Genomic DNA, 23694 nt, shown 5'->3' with positions numbered 1-23694 from the left:
GAAGTGAACCAAATTCATCAACTGTGCATTCTTTTTAGAGAGTGGGAAACAACTGAAGATCAGATCAGAGGAACGTATCATTTCTTAATGCATGCATTACTAAATGACAATAAGAGAGGACTGCATGGCCTCAATCTTAAAAAAAGATCAAATCATAATATTAAAAAAGAAAAGTTAACAGGCAATAATTTCCACTATCCAGTATGCACTCCAATGACCTGAGGATGATGACCCTAGGGATATCAGTGCCACTGAATCAGAGAACACTGCTTGCACCAATGGTACCCTGTCACATACAGAGGAGTGGAGATGCTTTTTGCCTTAAAGCATCTTAACCGCATCTGGAGGATACTGAAGGTGATCTGTTAGATCTATGAGATAGTGAGAAATTCCATTGTAATGCATGATGTCTGCATTGGCAACGTTCTTTCACTTATTTTATGTGTCATACTCTTAGTAATGCTATTTAATGGAGACACCACAAAAGAAAATGCAGCATCTTTGTGATTTTTATAAGTACTTCTTAGGCACTGTAAGATATCTTGGTTTCTTTCCTTAACCCAGTGCTAGCAGAGCGGATCCTGTAAATACTAGTCCTGGCACATCAGTACAGTGACCCTCTTGTCCAGCTTGTCCTCCATATGTACCAGAGGATGGTATTCCGAAGGAACTATAAAAATGTAAACTAAAAACCCAAGTGCAAACATTGGAAATATGAAATAAAAAAGAAGGCAATGCTGGAAATGCTGAATAACTCCTGTGATGGCAGGAAGATCACAGTTAATGTGACACCTTCCAGACATTTAGAGTTCACTTTTAACCTCTTTAGAAATAGGGTGAGAGGAATGGCAAACCTGCAACAGAAAATTTTAAAAAATGAGGACTTAGAACTGGCCTCTAAGAGTGAAAATTAATCCTTCAATATACCAGAAAAAAGATGTTATCAAAGAGTATGTTTTCAGTGCCTTTAAAGGGGCCACCAAAGAGTATTTGATGCTCTTTATGCAATCATGATGTACACAGCGATTCGTTAATTGTTACCCTATTCATCACAAACATTTATTGTTTCCATCAACATTACAGTGGTGCGGCATTTAATACCTATAAATCAGTAATGGTAGAAAATAGCACAAATGGTGCCAAATAGGCCTAACATTTTCAAGGCAAGTGTTTCACACATTGAGTAGAAATTAATGGACAGGTCAAAAGAATATGTGATTTTCCTAAATTAGTCTCAGTATTTGAATCACTTCTTAAATATAAAACAAAACCAACCTAATGCTCGTGTCTGTAATTAAAACAGCCCACTGTCTACTCCGCAGAGACAACATGTTATTGAAAATCCAAAAACGGAAATTTTATTCTGTTTATGACTCCTTGTTGCAAGAAGCTTAAAATGATTTACTGTTGCTCCCCTGAAAAATGCCACATATCTGTATCAAAGAGAGTTATCTAATTTGCCAAATAATGACCATATGCCAAAGATGATAGATCTTAGGTAACTGTCTCAGAAAAGTATTGCATTTATTTATTTTTTAGGATTGTAATATTGCTGCCAAGGCAGGTTGTACTTGAGGGACCAGAAGACCATCAGACGAACACTCACAATGCGCTGCAGGAACTCGGCAGGTCAGTCAGCATCAGTTGAAAAGACTAGTCGACGTTTCGGGCCGACGAAGGGTTTCGGCCCGAAATGTCGACTAATCTTTTCAACTGATACTGACTGACCCGCTGAGTTCCTCCAGCGCATTGTGAGTGTTCCTTTGACAACAACATCTGCAGATTATTTTGTGTTTAAGACCATCAGACTATAAGACATAGCAGCAGAATTAGGCCATTCAGCCCATCAAGTCTGCTCTGCCATTCCATCCTGGCTGATCCCAGATCCCACCCAGCCCCATACACCTGCCTTCTCGTCATATCCTTTGATGCCTTGACCGATCAGGAAACGATCAACTTCCACCTTAAATATCTGCACAGACTTGGCCTCCACCAGAGTCTGTGGCAGAACATTCCACAGATTTACGACTCTCTGGCTAAAAGAATTCCTCCTTACCTCTGTTCTAAAAGGTCGCCATTCAATTCAAGCATAAGGAACAGGCGAGACATGGTACAGGCAGAAGTACGGATCCGTGAGAAAGAGAAGCGGATGTCAAAGGCAGTAGAACAAGGGTCCCAGGGTGCCTGGACGAAATGGGATCTGTCCAAGCGCAAGATCTCATGGGCAGAGTTAAGGAGTCTGGAGCCCTTCCATATTTCCTTCCTCTTATGATCTGTGTATGACACCCTTCCTTCGCCATTACATCTGTACACATGGGAGATGAGAGAGGACCTGAACTGTAAGTCCTGTGGTCAAAAGGGGACACTGGCTCATATACTGTCCGGGTGTAAAACAGCTCTAACTCAAGGACGGTATACGTGGCGCCATGATAAGGTGCTTCTTGCTGACACACTAGAGTGAGAGAGATGCAAGAAGAGGATGGCTGGCACAGATTTGAGGAAGGCCATCACCTTCATCAAAGAGGGAGCCAGGCCTTCTTCTTCTTCTTCTTGTGTTGTTTAATGGCGGTTGGCAAACCAGCTTTAAGGTGCATTACCACCACCTGCTAGACTGGATTGTGGATAGTTGGATAAGCAGGAGAAGGGAAAAGAATTGCATTCCCCATATTCTATATAACAAACCTGGGTCTTTCAGACACTTCATGATACAGATCTGTATTTCTCTTGAATTCCCACTTAAGATGTCTTCTATACCCAAATCAGTTTTTTTGTTTATCTTAAGCACTCCTATCATCTTCACTCTTTCTTTTTGATACTTACATTTTATCAATACATGTTCAACTGTATCTGGTTGATTACAGTATTCACACAACCCAGCTGGATGTTTCTCTATTTTGTATAATGAGTAATTAAGACTAGTGTGTCCAATTCTCAGACGACTGATGATCACTTTTGTCTTTTTATATCCACTTGACAATCTTTTGTATCTGACTTTCCTCTGTATTTTGTACAGTTGTCTCCCTGTTACACTTTGACGATAAAAATGACAATAAAGAGGACTGCGAGTCTTTATAATCTAATCTGATCTAATCAAATCTAATCTCATCCCAATCCTTCTGCCATGTCTCCTCAATGCGTGCTTTAATAATGCTCTTGACTTCCGCTTTGCTAAGAGCGATCTGGACCGCTATTATAGATGATTTGAGCGATTGTTCAGCTATACGATCCACCTTTTCATTCCCCTCCACTCCACAATGAGCAGGAGTCCAAAGAAAGCTTACTTCTACCCCGTTTTTGGTCAGTGTATATAACTTGCATAGAATCTCCAAAAAGATATCCTGTCTACTTTCTGATTTTCTTGATTTGATCGAGGTTAATGCAGATAAACTGTCTGAACAGGTTACAGCCTTTTTGATAATATTTTCTTCTGTCCAAGATAATGCACTCAATATTGCCATTAATTCCATTGTATACACTGATAAATGGTTTGATGTTCTTTTTCTGATACTGGTTTTGCACTGAGGAATGTAGACTGCAATACTTGTGTGGCCAGATCTAGGGTCTTTAGATCCATCCGTAAATATTACAAGTTCATTTCTAAAATGCAAGTCTTTATATTCTTGTACTATCTGTTTGATTCTATAGTTAGACTTCTTTTTTTAAAAGTTGTTGCAGGTTTTTATCTACTGTATGCATTGTAAAGAGCCATGGAGGAACATCAGATATTGGAACTGCAGGGCTATATTCCATTTCGTGTGGACAATATTTTTGTGCTGCTGCATCCCCGATCCATCCAAAGCTATTATAATTTGACTTATTATGTTTCCAGCAGTCTTAATATAGCTTTAGCTGGATGTGAGTTGTTATGTCCCATGACGTTAACCCAGTAATTTAGCATTAGCTTTATTCTTCTAAGTCTTAATGGCACTTCCCCCATTTCGACTTGAAGAGCTGATATAGGTGATGTTCTGAATGCACCACTACGTATCCTGAGGGCCTGAGCTTGCTCATCATCCAGCATTTTTAAATTACTTTCTGCAGCTGACATGTATGCTACGCTTCCTTAATCCAATGTGGCCCTCATTAAAGCTTGATAAATACTTAATAGCGATATCCTGCTTGCACCCCAGTGCTGTCCAGCAAGACCCCTTTCATAACCAAACAACCAAAGCCCAATCTGCTGCTAACGGCCAGGTCCTGGGAGATGAGGGTCTATCTGGGAAGGAGATTGCGGTTCCCGGATGTGGTGCACACAACCCTACGCTCGGACGTTGTACTGTGGTCAACTGAAGACAGGAAAATAATTCTGGTTGAGCTGACTGTGCCGTGCGGGAAGGGATGGGAAGAGGCCCATGGGAGAAAGGCCTTGAAGTACCAGCCCTTAGTGCAGGAGTGTAGAGACAAAGGACGGCAGGCATGGTTGTTCCCTGTGGAGATCGACTGCAGAGGTTTCCCAGCCAAATCAGCATGGCGGTTGTTGTCAACTCTGGGCCTGGATGAAAGGAGCAAAAAACAAGCAGCTCGTAGGATGGATTGGACTGTTGGATTTGGAGTAGGTGAGAGGAGGGGAGCTGGAAGCCAGGAGCAGATGGGCAGTGATTTGTACACCACTGCCGGCCCACCAACTGGAGTGTGTCATGGTTAAGGGTTGAAACACTCTGTGAAGGTTGGGAACCACGGGATGACATCTGCTCATGGCTGAAGTCTACAGTTACCTTCTAAGGTATCTGGAGAATGTGCCCGAACAGGTGTACGTAACAAGTAACAAGAGGCTCTGCCCTTTAGGTCTGGTTCCCCCCACCATAGGAAACATTCTCTCCACATCCACCCTATCTGGTCCTTTCAACATTCAGTAGGTTTCAATGAGATGCCCCCCACATTCTTCTAAATTCCAGTGAGTACAGGCCCAAAGCTGCCAAACACGTCTCATGTGTTAACCCCTTCATTCCCATAATCACCCTTGTGAACCTCCTCTGGACTCTCTCCAATGACAACACATCCTTTCTGAGATATGGGGCCCAAAACTGTTGACAATACTCCCAAGTGCGGCCTGACTAGTATAAGAGGGTGTGGTGTTGAGCTGCATTCTTGAACTGCTGAAGATATTTTTGTGATTGTACCCCAAAGAACCCTGTAACATAGGGATTCCAGGTTTGTAGTGAGGAATGAAAAAAGAATGGATATATAGAGTACTTCTAAATCAGGATGCTGTGTGACCTGAGGGGAACATGCACTTAATGCCCTGTTCTTCTTGGGAGTATAGATAAATAAAGGTAATAGATTTGGGAGCAGCTTGGGGAAGTAAATGCATGTTTTTGATAGCACACATTATATTACTGTAAATAGTGATGGGGAGAGTATATTTTTAAGGTGGTGGATAGGATAATGATTAAGCAAGTGGATTTATCTTAGACGCTGTTGATCTTCCTGAGTCATTGGGGCCTCACTCATCCAGGCACGCAGAGGGTATTCCATCATGTTATTGACTTGTTGCTTTAGATGGTGGAAAGGCCCTAAGGTGTTAGAGGTAAATTCTTCACAACAAAATATCCAGCCTTTGTAGCCACTGTGTTTATGAGGTTGGTCCAGTTGATATTCTGGTCATTGATGACCCCCCAGGGTGTTGATGGTGGTGAACTGAACAGTGATAATGCTATTAAATGTCGTGTAGCTGAGTTTTCTTGATGGAAGTAACATTTCCCTAGCACATTATGGTGCAAATGTTATCTGCCACTTATGATGGCTCAGGTCATTGTGGATTTAGGTGTGGACCACTTCATTTTTAAAGTAACTTATCATCAAAAATCATCAGAAAATATCCTTACTTCTGCCCTTAATGTGGAAGGTAGGTCACTGATAAAACAGCTGACGATGTTTGACCCTGAGGAAATCCTATCATGATGTCATTGGGCTGGGTCGATTGACTTCCAAAACCATGATGATCTTCCTTTGTGCAATGTACAACTCTGTCCATTGGAGTGCTTTCCTGTCTCTGCCCCTTTGTCAAAGGTTGCCATGATGTCAAGGTCAGGCATGCTCACCTTCTGTTTGCAACTCAGCTCCTTGATCACACTTGGCTGTGGTGTGCTCTGAAGCCCAGTGGCCCGTTGGGTACCCAACCTTCGCACTGATGCTCAATTATCACTTTAGAATTCTGTTTCTGACACCATCCATCACTTTGTTGATGTTTGAGTGTAAACTAATTGGGTGGATTGAGTGTGTCCTATGTTTTGTGAACATATCCGGATCATTTTCACATTGCTCAGTAAATCCTGTACTGTATCTATACTAGAAGATCCTGATTTCAGCCATTATTGTATTCAAATTCAGGCCATCTTCTTTTGCTAGCAGTTTACATGCTCACAAAAGTCATGATCAGATGCTGCAGAATTACACAGCTTTGATATTGTTGCTTAGCTATGTTTCATTGCTCTGTTAATCCATTCAGTCTCTGCCCAGATGTCATATTAGCACTGACATAAAAATTGAATTCAAGATGCCTGCCTGATACAAGCATCTCCCTGTATGTTTAAACTAGATTCACAGGCTTAAGTGATCAAATGAATCACTAAGATGGAAATTCACAATTGATCACTGTAGCAATGCAGTGAGAGACAATATCTATCCAAAAGGTTAGTGGTTTATTTGCTAGGCAGATATTTAGATTAAGACACTAATTGGGCAGAAGGTGACAATGTTGTTACTGCAAAACAGACACACAGCATGACTCAACTGTCCATTCAGCACCATATTATAATCACACAAGCAGGTAGGGAACAATTAGTATGTTCTTCTCCAAAACAATAACAGTGCCATCAAATTATGTTTAAAAACATGTTTATTAATGCATTTGAATGGAGGACTCCTAATGCTTCTACATATTCTGGTTTACATGTAACTTTAGTCACAACAATTATGTGGTTAAACTTAATTGCCTTATTAAGTATGCTCAAACATTGGTCTATCGAGCACACAGTTGTATGATGTTACCTTTTGGTTATAACGTTCCTCATGGGAAGTTTTGATGAAGTTAGTTACATCAATTTTCCAACGTACAGAATTGAACAGTCAGCTGGGAATAAAACGATGTGCTTTATGTTAAATGTTCAAAGCTAAGTAATAATTTTTTTCGTTTCTTCATATTATACCTACTAACAGTAAAACATACACAGAAAAAAACTGAATGTTACATGCAGATGACTGACAACTCAAAAAGACAATTACAACTTCCTAAATAAAACTGATAAGAAAGTTACTTACAGAATGCAACATTTGATATTTTAGTAATAAGATATAGTTACTAGAAATTAAACCAGCAAGATATTTGTGAAAATAAACAAATATAGCTTCTGAATAAAGAAATGACCCTGACAGTATATTAATACAATACATCAAGTTTACATTTCAGATGTAAACAAATAAAAAATCTTTTTTCCCAGGTCTTGTTAAGACAGATTTTAGCTATTTAAAAACAATTGGTCACAATATTGAGATTATTTTAAAAGGAATTACATTTGAATGATATACAGTAAATGTTTAATTGCAATTACCCACTGTGCAATATTTTATTCAAATTCTCTGGCAATCTTATAAGGGAATAACAAATACATAGAGAAGCAGCATATTTTAATATTTATCTTTGTTGGTGTAAATTTTGTTTTAGTGTCAAAGTGCTTGTAATCAGATGACTGAATTTTCCTGCTCTGTCATTTGAGCTGCCATTGTTGAACAAGATGTCTTAATCTTCAAATAAGATGCAACTCTAAAAAAAAATCCACATTGTAAATGAATAAAATTAAGACACCAAAATGCAATAAAATGATACTATAATTTTACTAAGTACCATAGCATCTGGAAGGGCATGTCTATGTTTGTGTGAGAATTAGCCATCACTTATAACATGCAAGGTATTGAAAACATTGTTTATTGATTTCACTAGCTCTTTTAGGAGTGGGCCTTTGAGACCACAAGAACAGCAATGGAAGTTCACTTTTTGATCTACTGAGCCTGCTCTGCCCTTTAATACGATCATGGCTGATATGACATTCTACAAGTCCATTTTCCCACACTTTACCCAGATTCCTTGATTCATTTACTGAGCTAACTCGGTTTTGAATACATTCCAGGATTCAACCACCGCTGTTTTCTGGAGTAATGAATTTCAAAGACTCACAACACTTTGAGGGCAGAAGTTCTTGGTCTTAAATGAGACTACATTCTCTGTCCTAGACTCTCTTACAAAGGAAAACCTTTTTATAACTTTTTATCCTGTCCAGCCCTCTAAGGACCTGAAGTGATTCAGTTAGATTATCCATCATTATTTTAAATTCCATTGAGTATAGTCCCAGCCTGTTCAACCTTTCCTCAAAGGATTATTACCCCCATACACATAGGATCATCCCAGTCACTGTTCCCTCTAAGCTGCAGGGGTGCACGGCCACGCAGCAACTGAAATGCTCCCGCACACATGGTTCTTGTTGCTGTCCAGCTATAATTTTCTTAACATTTAACAATTTAAAGTGCCGTGCAGCTTTCAGTCCATGTAAACATTTCCTGCTGAGAGTAATGGTTGGCCCACACAGAAGATCAGATTTCCAATCCCCACTGCTGAAAAGCATCTCCGTACCTTGGTGCGATCTCCACCATACTTTTAATAGAGACGGTTTTACCTGGCTGATCTGCAGTATTCGATTTACGCCACATGTACCGATTAAAAAAAGCATATCCTTACCCATAAAGATTTTGCAAAGCATAATTAGATGCCATAAAGATGTGGAAGAAGGTCTTGGGGTCAGATGAGACTGAAGTGGAACATTTTGGCCTCAGCACTAAGTAGTACGTGTGGCTTAAATCTAAAATTGTAAATTATATGGATTACTGCAAAAACAATACCATGTAGATATTAATATTTATCATTTTTTTTGCTATTAAGTATTTGAACTACTGCATATGCCGGGATAATATCTACAGTAGTTTTCAACTGGGTTGCTAGTATTTGGATTTTTTGTTTCTGAACACTACAGTTTATATGGTAGTACAGCAGGGCCTAATATAAATTCCTAAGTGTGCAGAAGTCGTGAGTTCATGTGGGCAGTATATTATAGTTGCAGCAAGAGTATCAGAGCAGCTGATAAGATTAGAACTGTTTAAAATAAAGTTAAAATACTTGGTCTTTATTTGTGACACCTTGCAGTTCAGTTGACTTGATTTAGTGGCATGCTTCCTTTTGGACCAGGTCTCCATCTTCAGGTATTTGTGTATAAGTAGGACTTAAAGTCAAGTGTATTATTTTCTGAGGAAGAATTGCTGCTACTTGGGGATGAGGAGAGTGAATTCATCTATTTGGAGTCTAATTTTTCATGGCAATGTTAGTAGTTAAGCAACTGAGCCAGACAATTTTTCCATCATCCACTTCTGCGACTGGCCAGCTTGTCTGCACTGGAGGCCTGTATTCTTTCCATTGCCTCAATATAACCTTACAAACATTGCTCAGTAGATAAGGTAGTATGAATTGTATGCTCTAATACCACTAAGCTGTTGCTTTTCAGGTAGCTATACGATCCTCCGATACAAAAAGGTTCTAGTTTTGTCAGAGCTTAATTTTTACTATTTTTTGTTTGCTTGTCTTTCAGAGAAGTGCTGCTGCTTCCCTCCGGCTGGCAGTATGGCGTGCTGGTGAACAAGTTCAGCCACTGTATAGCATTGGAACAACGTCTTCAATCACAGGGATATTGGAATTTTGTAGGAGATGCGTTACCATTTTCCCAGCATTCATTACGATGTTACATCAGCAGGACCCAGAACTGGTTCCCAAGACTATTACATCATGCTGAAAGGTTAAAGGAATATTACTTACTGAATGCGGCCTTTTTACTGCCTGTCCTTGCATTAGGTGTCCAAGATGGAGAGTGTGTGTTAGATATGTGTGCTGCTCCTGGAGGAAAATCTGTGGCAATATTGCAGTCTGCCACTCCACGTACGTTCCGTACTATTGCATGTTACTTGCGGGATACAGAAATAACTTATTTTCTTTCTTCCACTCTGTAATTGCCATCATTTTTATGGTTACATCTGGGTTTTCTGGCTCTTGGTTTCCTTCTGGCTAAGATACAAATTTAAGAGGACGTAACTTAAGTGACTAAATGAGAACTGGGATCGCTCAGGCAAAGAAGACTATGGGCCAAGTGCTGGAAGATGGGAGTAACTATGAATGGGTCAGTGATCAGTGTGCACATGGTGGGTGGAATAGCCTGTTTCCATGCTATATCTCTGGCAAAAGAACCAGAGATGACAAAAGGAAAGCCTTTATTAGACTGTGGATTAGGGTGTAGAATGCTTTGATCAGGCAGCAGAGTGACTTATTTGTAGAGCTGCAACCTCAGCTCCAGTGACATGAGTTTAATTCTGCCCCCTGCTGGTATCTGCATGGAATTAGCACATTTTCTCAATACCCAGTTTCATCCCACATTCAGAGCTACGCAAATTAGAGGGTTAATTGGCTTCCTACACTTTTAATATTAGATTTCACTATCAATATTTAGCTGTTTGTGGGAGATTGCTTCCATGGTGTGTGGAGCTCATCATTCTCAGAATCTCCTCTGAATTGGCACTGCAAGAACAAGGGAATGTCCGCTCAAAGCTCCTTGATGGAGGATTTTCGTCTTAGTATTAAGTGGCATTTTTATTTTCCAGTATCTTTGGTAAACATGCTGAAGATTGCCTGAACATCCAATTTTTTTTGTTAGAACATTTATTGCTGCCATATTGTTAGGTGACTGAAATCAAGATGTTCTTGGTTCTGGGTTAGTGTCAATGAGGTTAGTTGGCTTTCTGTCCATCCATTTGCTTGGTGGGGGCCTGTTAGTGCCTAATAAGCAATTGCAGAAAGAAGTTTTGAGGCCACCCTTTGATGTTCTCTCTTAACCCCAGTCCAGTTTGTGCTGAGGCTGACATTGTGTATTAACGCCTTATTATTGTTGTTGAGCTTGAGTAAAGTGGTGACATATTTGGGGAGTAAACATAACTCAGAAGAATTACCCAGAATGGTTATTAGCAGGGATGAAGCCCTTGTAAGATCAAAGAAGGCAATACACAGAGAATTATGGTCCCTGGTGACCTGAAAGGCATCTTGATGGATTTTTTTTCTGTAGTTGACATCTAGGTGATCTGTCATTTCCATTTGAGCTCTCTTTCTTGAAGATGGTCAGGATTGTGACATCGCTGAGGACATCTGAGATTGCCTAGTATTTCATGACCTCCTTCAAGCATCATGTTCTATTTATACAAAATACTGGAGGAACTCAGCAGGTTGGGCAACATCTATGGAGGGAAATACACAGTCAATGTTTTGGGCTGTGGCTATTCTATTGGACCTGTGAATGCATGTCTAACTCTCCATAATGCAGTTTATTTTTCCACATGTAATGTGTAAATTTTATGCAATGAATACAATATACACTGAGGTTGTTGTCCCGTTTTTGGTCAGTGAAAAGCAAATGTGGCTCATTGTTCCTCGTGATTAGAGCTGCCATGAGTCTCTTGTGATGGCGTGACAACTCGTCTTTGTTAGGAACCTTCAATAGCATGGTGCCTTCCAGAGGGAATCTAGGGCCTTTATTAATTGGCTTGGAGTAGGGTGCCTCTTCCACTAATCATCCTGATGAAACTTTGTTGAGGTATCACATTGATCTGGATCAAGAAGCATAAATTGAACATATTTTCATCTTACAGAATTAATGAGGTTGGAGGATGCTTGAGTTCAAGAAAATTAAAAGGCAGCAAGTAAAAGAAAATAATAATTTTTATTTTCAATTTATTCGTCAAATTATACCTGCCAGTAATAATTCCTTAAATTATCACTGCTGTAAGGTGATGATCAATAATTCAGAGCTTTCACACCATTAAAAAAATAATTTATACTTAATAAATGTGCCTTTGCATTTTCTAGTGTGTCTAATCGATATCTAATAGTTTCTTTTTTGTATGAACGCTGAATCTTGTGGCAAATTAACAATATTTCAAAGCTTCCATTGGAAAACCACTTCTGGATTCAATCTGTAACTACCTCTTTGCAGTTGCTGGATGTTGAGACCAAGTTATTCCTTAATTTTGCCCAATTTAAAGGATGAACTTTATACTAAAACAGTATAGTTAGTGGTACTTGCATTTCATTAAATATGATTGGACAGCAGGTATAGATTATTCTTATTTCATACCAAACATTGTTATAGGTTGCAAACTTGTAGGTAAACATTAAAATATTTTATCTTTTATGTCTATATATGAACTATAACTTTCAGTATATTTTTCATTATGTTTCAATGGAAAATGTCAATATTATTCTTGATCTTTCCTGGAACCTCCATGATATGGTGGATTTGACATTTTTCTTTTAAAATAAACATTTCCGCATACTGTCACAGACATTTTCTACATGAGCAGTTAGCTTCAGATAGCATATGCAAACTTAGAATCCATTTCGATGGCTCCATTAATTTTCTAATAGACATGACTGCGAGTGACTCGAAAGCTCACTTTTGTAAGTCGATTCAGACATTTCCAGGTAGAATGCTTTACTGAAATGCTTTTGAATTTTCTATTCAATTTTACCAGTTTCTTATATTAGTGAAACATGATTAGTTGCAAACTAGGTCGTGTAAGGAGAATTTGTAGAAATGAGGTAGTAGCTTGTTTACTTAGCGAAGTTTAACGTTTTGAAACAGAATATTGTTACGAAATATAGCAACTTTTAATTGAAATACATTTCATTTAACTATGTTCAGTGAAGTTCATCATAATCTATCTTGCAGCATGTTATGCTATGTCTTATTGTTACAGTAGGAACATTCTCATTTTAGATCTCATCTTTATGGTTGTTTTCTTCAAAGCAATTTTACTCTATATCATCTTTTCAACCTGGCAATTGAACTTAGCTTATAGCCTGATGGGAATACTTACACACTTAGACACTCTTCTGCGTTACTATTATTTCCATCAATATGTACAATTAAGATGCTACATATATCATACAACCTGACAATTATTTTTTCATAATCTCTGCTGGATAGACCTGCAGTGAGTACATCCCATAATTTATCCTTCAGATTTTCACCACATGCTATTGCTATTACGACAACTGCTCTCAAAAAGAATAAACAAGATTTAATATTAACTATCGCCCTCTTTGTGGAAAGCTCCCCAATACCCATAGAAAGTGTAACAGATTCTAAAGGAGTGATGTCAAGATAATTGCATTCCTATCACATCTCTTGGCTTTTGCATTTGAGGTACATTTGATCATATCAAACCATTATTCTCATTTGGCTTTTATTTATTTACTTTTCAACAATATTCCTCAGATATGTTTATTAATTTGGTCTTGTCGTCACAGCAAAACAATATTAATTCTATGAAGAAAAGATTAGGAACGTCTTTTTAGCACTGAGCTTAAATGTTTCCCATTTTCTGGCCGAGTGAACACTGGAAGGCAGTGCCGACTCCATTTACACTGCATTACACCTCCTCTGGCACTCCGGTGGAGCGCAACGGCTCCACCTCTCTCCTGGGCAGCTGCAAACATGGGACACCGTGGTTTGAGGCCCAGTCCTTGAGACAACCTAGGCCATGCAGTATTCCACTGCACACCTCTGTTGCGCTCTGACGCAGGCAGCAGCACGATACACATCAAGTCCAGCTCCTTCAGTTCTTCAGTAACCAGCAACTAGCTGATGGGGTAGAACTGCATTACTTTAGGTCTTAATGTCCAGCAGGTCTTGCGATCATAAAAAATATATTTAAGTATGTTTGTTAACTTCCATAAATGCTGCCTGACCAGCATTTTGTGTGTGTTTCGCTCAAGTAGTCTGATAGAATTTCTTCCTGTGTCACTGGGGGATGTATGAGCGATCACACAGCCTCAGAATAGTTTCTCTTTCTTTAAAAGGTCACTTTCTTTGCAATGAGCAGGACAATTTGCGTCAGAAGTGGCTGAAGCAAACCCTTGAGTCTTTTGTACCTGATGCCATAGGGGGGGTAATATCTGTGACGAACCTGGATGGAAGAGTCATTGGCCCACAACAGCCACAAATATTTAACAAGGTGAGTCTGCATTTTGACCAGGCTTTGTTGGACTATGGCGAATGTGCTGCTTATCAGAATTTCAAAGTGTAACTGAGACCTGTGCTTATGGCCATAGACCATGTTATGCTGAGTAGATTTTAGTGGCCTGCTTTGGAGTAGATGGAAGTGATAAAACTGCAATGACGTGGTGAAGAATATAGAAAGAAAGATGTATTATGTACTCCACATTGGAATGGAACAATTTGTGTAATCCATGAATGCTACAGAAATAATTGAAAATGAAATCAGAGGGACATGATGCTTACTGTACACTTTTTTGACAAAGTAGCATTTGAAGAGTTGAATTTAACAGACAAAACAGAGTGTAATGTGGAGAAAGCCACATTTAATCAGCATTATTCCCCTTGGTAGGCTCACTCAGAAAGTCAGGTGGCATAGGATCGAGAGAAACTTTGCTGCATGGATTCAGAATTGACTAGAACTACAGAAGGCAGAGGATGGTAATAGATGGAGTGTATTCTGCCTGGAGGTTGGTGCCCAGTGGTGTTTTTATAAATGACTTAGATGGGGTGGAGGGCTATTTAGTAATTTTGCAGATGACATGAAGCTTGATGGTGATGTAGATATTGTGGAAGGTTGTTGTAGGTTACAACAGCACGTTGATAGGATGCAGAGCTAGTCTGAGAAGTAGGATAAGATTCAAAATAAATGTATTATCGAAGTATGTATATATGTCACCATATACTACCCTGAGATGCATTTTCTTGCAGGCATTCATTGTAAATACAAAGTAACAATGAAATCAATGAAAAACCAAACTCAACAAAGACAGAAGAAACAATCAGTATACAAAAAACAACAAATTGTGCAAAATAAACCAAATAATAAATAAATAATATCAAGAAAGTAAGCTACAGAGTTCTTGAAGGTGAGTCCATATGTTGTGGAATAGTTAAATGAAGTTACCCCCACTGTTTCAAGAGCACAGTGGTTGAGGTGTAATAAATGTTCCTAAGCCTGGTGGTGTGGGACCTGAAGCTCTTGTACAAGAAGATAGCGTGCCTGGATGGTGGGCATCCTTGATATTGAATGCTGCTTTCCTGCATTCTACTTCTTGTAGACGTGCTCAATGAGAAGGCTTTACACGTGCTGAACTGGGCTGTATCCACTACTTCTTAAAGGCTTTTCTGTTCAAGAGCATTGGTGCTTCCTTACCAGGCAGTGATTTAACCAGTCAGTATACTCTCCACTATGCATTTATAGAAGTTTGTCAAAAATTTCAGATGATATGCCAAATCTTCAAACTTCTAAGCAAGTAGAGTCACTGCTGTGCCTTCTTTGTAATGATGCTTATGTGCTGGACTCAGGGCAATCCTCTAAAATGATAACACCAAGGAATTTAACATTCCTGACCCTCTCCACCTCTAATCCCCTGATGAAGACTGGCCCATGGACCTCCAGTTTCCTCCTCCTGTCGTAAGTAATTAGCTCTTTGGTGTCACTGACATTGAGTGAGAGGTTGTTGTTGTGGCACCACTCAGCCAGATTTTCAATCTTCCGTCTTCTATGCTGTTTTATCACCACCTTTAATTTGGCCAACAAGTGCCGTCAGCAAATTTAACTATGGCATTGGAACTGTACCTTGCCCCACAGTCATAAGTATAAAGCAAGTAGAGCAGGGGGGCTAAGCACACAGCCTTCTGGTGCACCCGTGCTGATGGTGATTGTGGAGGAGATATTGTTGTCAATCTGAACTGACTGAGGTTTGCGAGAGAGGAAATTGAGGATCTAGCTGAACAAGGAGGTATTGAGGTCTAGGTCTTGGAGCTTGTTGATTAGTTTTGAAAGGATGATAGTTTACTTGTATTTATTTATTTATATACAGCACAGAATAGGCCCTTCTGGCCCTTTGAGCCATGCCACCTAGCAACCCCCAATTTAACCCAAGCCTAATCATAAGATAATTTACAATGACCAATTAACCTACCAACTGGTATGTCTTTGGACTGTGGGAGGAAAGCGGAGCGCCCACAGAAAACCCACGCAGTCACAGGGAGAACATACAAACTCCTTATAGACAACGGCGGTTTCATCACCAGCCTCTCAAAGCATTTCATCACTGTGGATGTAAGTGCTACTGCATTCTCCTTGGGCACTGGTATAACTGAAACCTACTTGAAGAAGGTGGGTACCTTAGCCTGCCGAAGGTATCAGTGCACAATCCAGCACTGGTCCTCAGTACCTGGAGATAAATTTAATCCCGAAAAATGTGAAATGATACACTTTGAAAGGATGGACTTGAAGACAGAGTACAGGGTAAATGTCATGGTTCTTAGCAGCGTGGAGTAACATCTTGGGTTCACGTCCTGTGATTCTCAAAGTTGCCGTGCAAGTTAATAGGGTGGCTAAGACGCTGTATGGTTGGTTTTGATTAGTCATCAGATTGTTGTAAAGGGCCACGAGGTAATGTTGCAGCTCTGTAAAACTTTGCTTGCTTTTGTGTGGCAATCTAGAACTCCTTTAAATTCCTATTGTATCTTCAATAGAGGCTCAACAATGTCTCATTTAAAACTGAAATAATTACATTCAGAATTAAGTGACATCATTCAAATGGGATGAAGTGCTACACCCTTGTCCGTTTATAAATAGAGTGATTAATTCTGCCTTGTCTCTATTGTGGATATAGAGTTTCAACGGGTTGGTCATTTAAAAGATACGTAGAAATTTCTTTTTGCCGAGGGCAGTGAATCTTTGGAATTCTCTACCCGAGAAAATTTTGGAAATTAGATCATTTTAGGTTTTGAAAGTGGACGTAGACAAATTGCTTTGAAAGATTTGGGGACTGAAGATTATGGGGATGGGAATCAAAGAATGAATTGTGGCCTGGAATATATTAGCTGGGATCATATTGAATTTCGGTGCAGACAGGTGGCCTGGTTCTGTTTCTACTTCTCACACAAATGGCAGCAGCCCAGGTAGCATCAACGGAGGAAAATAGTTGACATTTCAGGAAGAGGCCGTTCATCAGGAAGTCTTGGCCAGAAACATCAACAGTTTATTTCCCTCTTTAGATGTTGCCTGACCTGCTGAGTTCCTCCAGCATTTTGAGTGTGTTGTTCAAGATTTCCCGCACCTGCAGAATCTCTTGTGTTTCTGGTTCTGCTTCTATTGTGTTCTTGAATTTTGGAACATCCATGTAGTACTGACACAAGCCACATGGGGGTATTAAGATGCAAGCTTTAACTAAAAATTTCCATTCAGGTGAAATCAGTCTATGTTAGTCTGCATATACAATGGATTCTGGTTAAATGGAACACATTGGGACCAGCACATGTTGGCCCAATTAAACGGCTGCTCCAATTAGCCGAGGTTTCATGAAAATAGTTAAAAAGGTACAGTATAATAAAGGCAAACTACTATTTAATTAAGTAACAAATGATGTACTTAAATGAAATACAGAACAAATTAGACTACCAGTAATCTAAAACTGTCTATTAGTTCCTGATAGTTATTGATGGAGGAATTCATCCAGTGTACACCACCATGTTCTTTTGATTAACTGTAAATGAACAAAATCAGCACAATGACCTAAACAGATAATGGACTGCCTTTGTTGCATGAGAGTTGTAATCCAACAATAAATTTCCTGGCATCCTGTGTAGTCGCTAGCTCAAGTTCAGATGTGAACTTCATCACTTTGTGAAGTCAAAGTAATAAAACAAAATTATCAAAAATTGTTGCTTTTTGAGTCGGCGTCCATCAGCCTAAATGGATATCATAACACAAGCACACATAACTGACACTTTAAAAACTGTTCAATCTAAACACCGTGTAGTGTCTAATGGCTATACAAGTGCACACGACTGAAACTGTTCAGCAGCAGTCTCTTGTCCCAATTAAGACCATAAGACATAGGAGCAGAATTAGGCCATTTGGCCCATTGAGTCTGCTCTGCCATTCAATTATGGCTGATCCTTTTTTCTAACTCCCCCTCAACGCCAGTTCCTGGCCTTCTCCCGATAACCTTTGATGCCATGTCCAATCAAGAACCCCTATCGATCTCTGCCTTAAATACACCCAACGACCTTGTCTCCACAGCTGCCTCTGGTAACAGATTTCACAAATTCACCACCCTCTGGCTAAAGAGACTTCTCTGCACAATGTTTTAAATGGATGCCCCTCTATCCTGAGGCTATGCCCTCTTGTCCAAGACACCCCCAACATGGGAAATGACCTTTCCATATCTACTCGGTCAATAGACAATAGGTGCAGGAGTAGGCCATTCGGCCATTCGAGCCAGCACCGCCATTCACTGTTATCATGGCTGATCATTCACAATCAGTATCCAGTTCCTGCCTTATCCCCATAACCTTTGATTCCGCTGTCTTTAAGAGCTCTATCCATCTCTTTCTTGAAAGCAGCCAGAGACTTGGCCTCCACAGCCTTCTGGGGCAGAGCATTCCATATATCCACCACTCTCTGGGTGAAAAAGTTTTTCCTCAACTCCGTCCTAAATGGCCTACCCCTAATTCTTAAACTGTGGCCTCTGGTTCTGAGCTCACCCATCAGCGGGAACATGCTTCCTGCCTCCAGCGTGTCCAATCCCTTAATAATCTTATATGTTTCAGTAAGATCCCCTATCAGCCTTCTTAATTCCAGAGTATGCAAGCCCAGTCGCTCCAATCTTTCGACGTATGACAGTCCCGCCATCCCGGGAATTAACCTTGTGAACCTATGATGCACTTCCTCAATAGCAAGAATGTCCTTCCTCAAATTTGGAGACCAAAACTGCATACAGTACTCCAGGTGTGGGCTCACCAGGGCCCTGTACAGCTGCAGAAGGACCTGTTTGCTCTTATACTCAATTCCCCTTGTATGAAGGCCAGCATGCTATTAGCTTTCTTCACTGCCTGCTGTACTTGCATGCTTACTTTCAGTGACTGATGTACAAGAACACCTAGATTTTGTTGTGCTTCCCCTTTTCCTAACTTGACTCCATTTAAATAATAATCTGCCTTCCCATTCTTACCACCAAAGTGGATAACCTCACATTTATCCACATTAAACTGCATCTGCCCACTCACCCAGCCTGTCCTTTCTTTCTTTTTAAATCTTTTTATTGAATAAGTATACAAAAAAGGTAAGCCATATAAACATTAATACAATGTTAAAGTATAATAAAATTCCAAGAGGTATCAATACCAAAAAAAATACTACAAACAATGTAATTTAAACATAAGAAACCAAGATAACATAATAGTATACTAAATTTTATATATATCAATGGAAAAAAAAGAAAAAAAAACCCCAAAAAAACCCACCGTGCAACTAACTAAAAGCAAAGCAAAGCAATGGGCTAACTTGAAACCAAACAGAGTTAAACTTAAAATCACGTCCTCAATCCCGACCTCCATTAAAAACAGTGAAAAAAAAACAAGAAGGGTAAATATTACATTAAATGAAAATAGCGAATAAAAGGTCCCCAAATCTGTTCAAATTTAAATGAAGAATCATAAAGGTTACTTCTAATTTTCTCCAAATTCAAACATAAAATCGTCTGAGAAAACCAAAAAAAGGTAGTTGGAGCATTAAGCTCTTTCCAATGTTGTAAAATACATCTTTTCGCCATTAAAGTAAGAAATGCAATCATTCTACGGGCTGAAGGGGAAAGATTACTAGAAATTTTAGGTAGTCCAAAGATAGCAGTAATAGGGTGAGGAGATATATCTATATGTAATACCTTAGAAATAATATTAAAAATATCTCTCCAAAAAGTTTCCAAAGTAGGGCAAGACCAAAACATATGAGTTAAAGAGGCTATCTGCCCCGAACATCTATCACAGAAAGGATTAATATGCGAGTAAAAACGCGCTAACTTATCTTTGGACATATGTGCTCTATGAACCACTTTAAATTGAATTAGGGAATGTTTAGCACAAATAGAGGAAGTATTAACTAATTGTAAAATCTGCCCCCAATCATCCACAGAAATGGTAAGCCCCAATTCCTGTTTCCAATCTACCCTAATCTTATCAAATGGAGCTTTCCTAAGTTTCATAATAATATTATAAATCATAGCCGATGCACCTTTCTGACATGGATTGAGGTTAATTATCGAATCTAAAATATATGTAGGAGGAAGCATTGGAAAGGAAGAAAGTATAGTACTTAGGAAATTTCTAACTTGTAAATATCTAAAAAAAATGTATTCTTGATAAGTTATATTTATTAGATAATTGTTCAAAAGACATAAGGGAACCATCTAAAAATAAATCCAAAAACCGTAAAATACCCTTAGTCTTCCAAGTTTGAAAAGCGCGATCCGTAAAAGAGGGAGGAAAAAATATGTTACCTAAAATAGGAATCGCTAACCCAAATTGATTAAGATCAAAAAATTTTCTGAATTGAAACCAAATGCACAAAGCATATTTAACTATCGGGTTAGAGACCTGCTTAAGGCGTTTCGAATCAAAAGGGAGAGAGGAGCCTAAAATAGAGCCAAGTGTATAACCCTGAACAGATTGTAGTTCCAATGCTACCCATTTAGGAATAGATAGTATGTCCTGATCAAGTAACCAAAATTTCATATGTCGAATATTAATAGCCCAATAATAGAATCTAAAGTTAGGTAATGCTAAACCTCCATCTCTCTTAGCTTTCTGTAAATGTATTTTACCCAGTCTCGGATTCTTATTCTGCCAAATAAATGAAGAAATTTTAGAGTCAATTTTATCAAAGAAAGATTTTGGAACGAAAATTGGTAATGCCTGAAACACATATAAAAATTTTGGCAAAAAAAACATCTTAACTGCATTAATACGACCAATCAAAGTTAAATATAAGGGAAACCATTTAGATGAAAGTTGAGTAATATGGTCTATTAATGGTAAAAAGTTAGTCTTAAATAAATCTTTGTATTTACAAGTAATTTTAATCCCAAGATATGAAAAATAATTATTAATCAATTTAAATGGAAATTTATAATATAAGGGAAGATGTTTATTAATCGGAAAAAGTTCACTCTTACTAAGATTTAATTTATAACCTGAAAAAAAACCAAATTGTGCTAATAACTCTAAAACAGCAGGAATGGATTTCTCAGGATTAGAAATATATAAAAGTAAATCATCAGCATAGAGTGATAATTTATGGGACTTTCATCCCTGAGTTATCCCAGTAATATTTGAAGATTCTCGAATAGCAATTGCAAGAGGTTCTAATGCAATATCAAATAATAGGGGACTAAGAGGACAGCCTTGTTGAGTACCTCGAAAGAGAGGAAAAAAAGGTGAGTTTAAAGAGTTAGTACGAACCGAGGCTACAGGGGAATGATATAACAGTTTAATCCAGGATATAAATTTCAAGCTAAAATTAAACATTTCAAGCACCTTAAATAAATAAGGCCATTCTACTCTATCAAAAGCTTTCTCGGCATCTAAAGAAATAACACACTCAGGAACATTTTGTGAGGGAGTATAAACGATATTTAACAATGTACGAATATTATAAAAAGAGTAACGACCTTTAATAAAACCCGTTTGGTCTTCCGAAATAATAGAAGGAAGTACTTTTTCTAGTCTATTTGCTAATAACTTAGAAAAAACTTTAGAATCAACATTTAATAAAGATATTGGTCTATAAGATGCACATTGAGCAGGGTCTTTATCCTTCTTTAGTATTAAAGAAATTGATGCTCTATTAAAAGATTCAGGAAGTTTACCAAGTTTCAGAGAAGCCTCAAAAACCCTACAGAGCCAAGGGATCAATAAAGAAGCAAAACATTTATAAAATTCAATGGTAAACCCATCCGGGCCAGGAGCTTTCCCCAGATTCATAGAAAAAATAACATTCTTAATCTCATCCATTGTAATGGAAGTATCTAATAAAGAAGACATATCCTGTGAAATCTGAGGGAAGTCTAACTTATCTAAAAAATCATTCATATATTTAGAATCTCGAGGAGACTCTGATTGATATAAAGAAGAATAAAAATCACAAAAGGTTTGATTAATCCCCACATGATCCAGTATCAATCGATCATTTTGGTTATAAATCTGATTGATTTGAAATTTAACATAATTAGATTTCAATTGATTAGCCAGCAGCTTGCCAATTTTGTCACTGTGAACATAAAAGTCACTTCTTGTTTTCTTTAATTGGTTTACAATCGAGGACGAGAGTAGTAAACTGTGTTCCATTTGAAGTTCAGTTCTTTGTTTCTATAACTCCTCAGAAGGAGCCATAACATATTTCTTATCAATTTCTTTAATCTTGTCCACAATTGCCATCTCCTCCTGCTTCTGTTTCTTCCTCAAAGCAGCAGAATACGAAATAATCTGACCCCGAATATAGGCTTTAAAAGTGTCCCAAAGAGTGTTAACCGAAATATCCTCTGTATGGTTAATTGTAAAAAAAAGCTCAATCTGTTCATTCATAAAGTTAACAAAAGTCCGAGTCCTGAAGCAACAGCGAATTAAAACGCCATTGTCTATTATTTGGTATATTGGCCATAATTTTAATAGAAAGCTTAAGTGGAGCATGATCCGAAATGGTTATAGAATCATAATCACATTTAATCACTGAAGGAATAAGACGAGAATCAATAAAAAAATAATCAATTCTTGAATAGGAATGATGAACATGTGAAAAGAAGGAAAAATCTTTTTCCTGAGGATGCAGAAAACGCCAAATGTCCGTCGACCCAGAGTCAGAAAGGAAAAAATTAATCAAATTTGCAGATTTATTAGGTAAGGTCCGTAAAGGAGCCGAACGGTCCAAAGCTGGAGACAAACAGGTATTAAGATCTCCGCCCCAGATCAATGAAAACTCGTTCAAATTCGGAAACTGATTAAACAATGATTTATAAAATTCCGGACAATCCATATTAGGAGCATAAACATTAACCAAAACTACTTTTTTATTAAATAGTAAACCACTAACCAATAAAAATCTACCATTCGGATCAGAAATAATATCCTGTTGTATAAAAGTAACTGAGGAATCTATAAAAATAGAGACGCCTCGAATCTTAGCATTGGAGTTCGAATGAAATTGTTGTTCCTTCCAGAATTTAAAAAAACGTAGTCTGTCCCCCCTCCGTACATGGGTCTCTTGTACAAATAAAATTTGTGCTTTAAGTCTCCGGAACACTTTAAAAACTTTTTTCCTTTTAATAGGATGATTAAGACCGTTAGTATTCCAGGAGACAAAATTAATAATAGACTCCATAAATCCTAAAGTCAACCCACAACAAGGAGGATTGACGATAGGCTCGACCCACGAACCCGGAGAGGAAACAGAACATACGAAAGATACCGGAAAAAAGGACGCAACCAGTACTTCAATAATGTATATAGCCCAAAGAGAAAAAAACTAAAACGTGAAGCCCCTCCCACCACCCTCCGCCCCAAGACCCCAAGGCAAAATCTAAAGCAGACCCGCCTGAAAGAAGCAAGCGCTAAAACTACCCCCATGACTTCTGGTATACGCTCCCTAAAAAAAAGGTATAAATATGAAAAAGATCAGCTAATTGTAAAACAGTAAAAAAGTAAAAAAAAGGTAACTCAATTAAAATACACACACAACAGAACAAAAGCCAGAAAATATATATTAAAA

The 23694-nt window shown here is 38.4% G+C and overlaps 1 long non-coding RNA gene across 1 annotated transcript; it reads left to right on the top strand.

Annotated features, from left to right (window-relative positions):
- The first annotated feature begins 288 nt into the window (after nt 1-288).
- On the top strand, nt 289-14064 carry LOC134348051 (uncharacterized). Its single transcript, XR_010018340.1, has 3 exons — nt 289-357; nt 9633-9976; nt 13943-14064. It is a non-coding gene; the product is annotated as an uncharacterized LOC134348051 (long non-coding RNA).
- The last annotated feature ends 9630 nt before the right edge of the window (nt 14065-23694 follow it).

The sequence above is a fragment of the Mobula hypostoma genome, chromosome 6 (assembly GCF_963921235.1).
Source record: "Mobula hypostoma chromosome 6, sMobHyp1.1, whole genome shotgun sequence".
Classification (NCBI taxonomy): Eukaryota; Metazoa; Chordata; class Chondrichthyes; order Myliobatiformes; family Myliobatidae; genus Mobula; species Mobula hypostoma.
The sequence above is the reverse complement of the archived record's forward strand: the minus strand, read 5'-3'. Positions and strand labels throughout refer to the sequence as shown.